At 40.4% G+C, this 6,101-nt stretch overlaps 1 long non-coding RNA gene across 4 annotated transcripts in view; it reads left to right on the top strand.

The window, feature by feature from the left end:
- Positions 1-6,101, top strand: part of LOC127745796 (uncharacterized) — a 61,001-nt gene that overhangs the window by 7,918 nt on the left and 46,982 nt on the right. For 2 of the 4 annotated variants that reach the window (XR_008007367.1, XR_008007364.1), the window contains exon 3: positions 4,945-5,108. The exons of the other annotated variants lie outside the window; for them this stretch is intronic. This is a non-coding gene — a long non-coding RNA (uncharacterized LOC127745796). The remainder of the gene's footprint in view (positions 1-4,944; positions 5,109-6,101) is intronic. 4 annotated transcript variants of the gene reach the window in all.

Raw genomic sequence — 6,101 nt, 5'->3', positions numbered from 1 at the left:
TTGCAGGTGGATCCATTCACCTAAAGAAAACGCCTGCAGAGGCTCAAGAACTTATTGACATGGTTGCAAATAACCAGTTCATGTACACTTCTTAGAGGAATTCCGTGAATAATGGGATGCCCCAAAGGAAGGGAGTTCTTGAAATTGATGCTCTGAATGCCATATTGGCTCAGAACAAAATGTTGACTTAGCAAGTCAACTTGATTTCTCAAAGTCTGAATGGATGGGAAAATGCATCCAACAGTACTAAAGAGGCATCTTCTGAAGTAGAAGCTTATGATCCTGAGAACCTTGCAATGGCAGAGGTAAATTACATGGGTGAACCTTATGGAAACACCTATAATTCATCATGGAGAAATCATCCAAATTTCTCATGGAAGGATCAACAAAAGCCTCAATAAGGCTTTAATAATGGTGGAAGAAATAGACTCAACAATATCAAGCCTTATCCATCATCTTCTCAGCAACAGACAGAGAATTCTGAGCAGAGTACCTCTAACTTAGCAAATTTAGTCTCTGATCTGTCTAAGGCCACTTTAAGTTTCATGAGTGAGACAAGGTCCTCCATCAGAAATTTGGAGGCACAAGTGGGCCAGCTGAGTAAGAAAATAACTGATACTCCTCCTAGTACTATCCCAAGCAATACTGAAGAGAATCCAAAAAGAGAGTGCAAGGCCATTGACATAATCAACATGGCCGAACCTAGAGAGGAAGGAGAGGACGTGAATCCCAATGAGAAAAACCTCATGAGACATCTCTCAGGCAAGAAGAAGTCCCCTATTGAGGACCTAAAAGAATCTGAGCCTCATATAGAGACCATAGAGATTTCATTAAACCTCCTTCTACCATTCATGAGCTCTGAAGATTATTCTTCCTCTGAAGAGGATGAATATGTAACTGGAGAGCAAGTTGCTCAATATCTAGGAGCCATCATGAAGCTGAATGCCAAATCTTTTGGTAATGAGACTTGGGAAGGTGAACCTCCCTTGCTCATCAGTGAACTAGATCCATAGGTTCAGCAAACCTTACCTCAAAAGAGACAAGATCCTGGCAAATTCTTAATACCCTGTACCATAGGCACCATGACCTTTGAAAAAGGCTCTGTGTGACCTGGGGTCAAGCATAAATCTTATGCCACTCTTTGTAATGGAGAAGCTGGGGATCATTGAGGTATAGCCTGCCATATTCTCATTGCAAATGACAGACAAGTCAGTAAGACAAGCTTATGGATTGATAGAGGACGTGTTGGTAAAGTTTGAAGGCCTTTACATCCCTGCTGATTTCATAATCTTAGACACTAGGAAGGAGGAGGATGAATGCATCATCCTTGGAAGACCTTTCCTAGCCACAGCAGGAGCTATGATAGATGTTAACAGAGGAGAATTAGTCCTTCAATTGAATGGGGACTACCTTTTGTTTAAAACCCAAGGAGTTCTTCTATAACAAGGAGAGGAAGCATGAAAAGCTTCTCTCAGTACAGAGTCAAACAAAGCCCCCAGAATCAAACTCTAAGTTTGCTGTTGAGAGACCACAGCCAAACTCTAAGTTTGGTGTTGGGAGTTTACAACATTGACATAATCACCTGTGAGGCTCCATGAGAGCTCACTGTCAAGCTAATGACATTAAAGAAATGCTTATTGGGAGGCAACCCAATTTTTATTTATCTAATTTTATTTTTATTTTTATTGTTCTTTTATGTTTTATTAGGTTCATGATCATGTGGAGTCACAAAATAAATACTAAAATTAAAAACAGAATCAAAAATAGCAGAAGAAAAAGCACACTCTGGAGGAAGGACTTACTGGCGTTTAAACGCCAGTAAGGAGCATCTGGCTGGCGTTCAACGTCAAAACAGAGCATGGATCTGGCGTTGAATGCCAGAAATAAGCAGCATCTTGGCGTTTGAACGCCAGAAATATACCCTGAGGAGAGCTGGCGCTGAACGCCAGAAACAAGCATGGAACTGGCGTTCAACGCCAGAAACATGCTACAATTGGGCGTTGAACGCCCAAAATAAGCATCACTTCAGCGTTTAAACGCCAGAATTGTATGCAAAGGCGTTTTACATGTCTAATTGGTGCAGGGATGTAAATCCTTGACACCTCAGGATCTGTGGACCCCACAGGATCATCCCAAGGTCTGTGGATCCCACAGGATCTCCACCTACCTCAACTCACCTTCTCTCCTCTTCTTCACATTCATTCTCTCTTCCCCAAAAACCCTTCACCAATCACCTCAATCTCTCTTTGCAATTACCCCCTTTCACCACTCACATCCATCCACTCTTTCTCATAAACCCCACCTACCTTCAAAATTCAAAATTTTTTCCCACCCAATCCCACCCTAAATAGCCAAACCTACTCCCTCTCCCCTCACTATATAAACCCCTCCATCCTTCTTTATTTTCACACAACACAACCCCCTCTTCTATACCTTGGCCGAATACACCTCCCCCCCACTCTCCTCCATATTTTCTCTTCCTCTTCATCTTTTCTTTCTTCTTTTGCTCGAGAGCGAGCAATATTCTAAGTTTGGTGTGGTAAAAGCATAGCTTTTTGTTTTTCCATAACCACCTATGGCACCTAAGGCCAGAGAAACCTCTAGAAAAGGAAAAGGAAAGACAAAAGCTTCCACCTCCGAGTCATGGGAGATGGAGAGATTCATCTCTAAAGCCCATCAAGACCACTTCTATGATTTTGTGGCCAAGAAGAAGGTGATCCCTGAGGTCCCTTTCAAACTCAAGAAAAATGAGTATCCGGAGATCCGACTTGAGATCCAAAGAAGAAGTTGGGAAGTTCTGACTAACCCCATTCAACAAGTCAGAATCTTAATGGTTCAAGAGTTCTATGCCAATGCATGGATCACTAGGAACCATGATCAAAGTGTGAACCCAAATCCAAAGAACTATCTTACAATGGTTTGGGGGAAATACTTAGATTTTAGTTCGAAAAATGTGAGATTGGCGTTCAACTTGCCCATGATGCAAGGAGATGCACGCCCCTACACTAGAAGGGTCAAATTTGATCAAAGGTTGGACCAAGTCCTTATGGACATATGTGTTGAAGGAGCTCAATGGAAAAGAGACTCCAAAAGCAAGCCGGTTCAATTAAGAAGACTGGACCTCAAGCCTATGGCTAGAGGATGGTTGGAGTTCATCCAACGTTCCATCATCCCCACTAGCAACCGATCTGAAGTTACTGTGGATCGGGCCATCATGATCCATAGCATCATGATTGGAGAGGAAGTAGAAGTTCATGAAGTCATCTCTTTTGAATTCTACAAAATAGCCAAAAAGTCCTCCACCATGGCAAGGCTAGCTTTTCCTCATCTTATTTGCCATCTATGTTACTCAGCTAGAGTTATCATAGAAGGAGACATCCAAGAGAGCCCATTACTAAGAAGAGGATGGAGCAAACAAGAGAGCCCATTCATGGATTCCAAGAGACGCATGAGGAAGCTCATCACCAAGAAATCCTGGAAATGCCTCAAGGGATGCACCTTCCTCCCAACAATTATTGGGAACAACTCAACACTTCTCTAGAAGATTTGAGTTACAATATGGATCAATTGAGTGTGGAACATCAAGAACACTCCATCATTCTCCATGAAATTAGAGAAGATCAAAGAGCAATGAGGGAGGAGCAACAAAGGCAAGGAAGAGACATAAAAGAGCTCAAGGACGTTATTGGTCCTTCATGAAGAAGATGCCACTAAGGTGGACTCATTCCTTGTTCTATTTCTCTTTTTTTTTCAATTTTTAAGCTTTATGTTATTTATGTTTGTGTACTTTCCTACATGATCATTAGCATTTAGTAACTATGTCTTAAGGCTATGAATAATTCCATGAATCCCTCACCTCTCTTAAATGAAAAATGTTTTTAATTCAAAAGAACAAAAAGTACATAAGTTTCGAATTTATCCTTGAATTTAGTTTAATTATATTGATGTGGTGACAACAATTTTTGTTTTCTGAATGAATGATTGAACAGTGCATATTTTGATCTTGTTGTTTATGAATGTTAAGTTGGCTCTTGAAAGAATGATGAACAAAGAGAAATGCTATTGATAATCTGAAAAATCATGAAATTGATTCTGGAAGCAAGAAAAAGCAGTGAATAGCAAAAGCTTGTGAAAAAATAAGGCAAAAAAAAAGAAAAAAGAAAAAGCAAGCAGAAAAAGCCAATAGCCCTTAAAACCAAAAGGCAAGGGTAAAAGGAATCCAAGGCTTTGAGCATCAATGGATAGGAGGGCCCAAGGAACTAAAATCCAGGCCTAAGCGGCTAAATCAAGCTGTCCCTAACCATGTGCTTGTGGCATGCAGGTCCAAGTGAAAAACTTGAGACTAAGTGGTTAAAATCATGATCCAAAGCAAAAAGAGTGTGCTTAAGAACCCTGGACACCTCTAACTAGGGACTTTAGCAAAGCTGAGTCACAATCTGAAAAGGTTCACCCAGTAATGTCAATGTGGCATTTATGTATCCGGTGGTAATACTGGAAAACAAAGTGTTTAGGGCCATGGCCAAGACTCATAAAAGTAGCTGTGTTCAAGAATCAACATACTTAACTAGGAGAATCAATAACACTATTTGAAATTCTAAGTTCCTATAGATGCCAATCATTCTAAACTTCAAAGGATAAAGTGAGATGCCAAAACTGTTCAGAAGCAAAAAGTTACTAGTCCTGCTCATCTAATTAGAACTAATATTCATTGATAGTTTGAGATTTATATTATATTCTTTTCTTTTTATCCTAATTGATTTTCAGTTGCTTGGGGACAAGCAACAATTTAGGTTTGGTGTTGTGATGAGCGGATAATTTATACGCTTTTTGACGTTGTTTTTAGGTAGTTTTTAGTAGAATCTAGTTACTTTTAGGGATGTTTTCATTAGTTTTTATGCTAAATTCACATTTCTGGACTTTACTATGAGTTTGTGTTTTTTTCAGTGATTTCAGGTATTTTCTGGCTGAAATTGAGGGACCTGAGCAAAATTCTGATAAAAGGCTGACAAAGGACTGCTGATGTTGTTGGATTCTGACCTCCCTGCACTCAAAATAGATTTTCTGGAGCTACCAAACTCAAAATGGCGCACTCTCAATGGCGTTATAAAGTAAACATCCAGAGCTTTCCATCAATATATAATAGTCCATGCTTTATTCGATATTAGATGACGTAAACTGGTGCTTAACGCCAGTTCCATGCTGCATTCTGGAGTCAAACACCAGAAACACGTCACGAACCAGAGTTGAACGCCAAAAACACGTTACAACTTGGTGTTCAACTCCAAAAGAAGCCTCTGCACGTGTAAAGCTCAAGCTCAGCCCAAGCACACACTGGTGCACGAAATGGCAATCACACTTTTGCAATTCCGCACAACTAACCAACAAGTGCACTGGGTCGTCCAAGTAATACCTTACGTGAGTAAGGGTCGATCCCACGAAGATTGTCGGCTTGAAGCAAGCAATGGTTATCTTGTAACTCTTAGTCAGGATATCAATAATTATCAGGGTTGATTGTGAAAAGTAAAAGAACATGAAATAGGTACTTGTTTTGCAATAATAGAGAACAGGTTGAGGTTTTGGAGATGCTCTATCTTCTGAATCTCTGCTTTCCTGCTGTCTTCTTCTTCATGCATGCAAGGCTTCTTCCATGGCAAGCTGTATGTAGGGTTTCACTGTTGTCAATGGCTACCTCCCATCCTCTCAGTGAAAATGTTCAACGCGCTCTGTCACAGCACGGTTAATCATCTGTCGGTTCTCAATCAGGTTGGAATAGAATCCAGTGATTTTTTTGCGTCTGTCACTAATGCCCAGCCTTCAGGAGTTTGAAGCTCGGCACAGTCATTCAATCCTTGAATCCTACTCAGAATACCACAGACAAGGTTTAGACCTTCCGGATTCTCTTGAATGCCGCCATCAGTTCTAGCTTATACCACGAAGATTCTGATTAAAGAATCCATGAGATATCTACTCAATCTAAGGTAGAACGGAGGTGGTTTTCAGGCACACATTCATAGGTGAGAATGATGATGAGTGTCACGGATCATCATATTCATCAAGTTTAGGAACAAGTGATATCTTAGAATAGAAGCAAGCGTGATTGA

This window comes from Arachis duranensis, chromosome 3, assembly GCF_000817695.3.
Source record: "Arachis duranensis cultivar V14167 chromosome 3, aradu.V14167.gnm2.J7QH, whole genome shotgun sequence".
NCBI classification, from domain to species: Eukaryota; Viridiplantae; Streptophyta; class Magnoliopsida; order Fabales; family Fabaceae; genus Arachis; species Arachis duranensis.
This window is presented reverse-complemented; position numbering and strand designations above follow the sequence as displayed.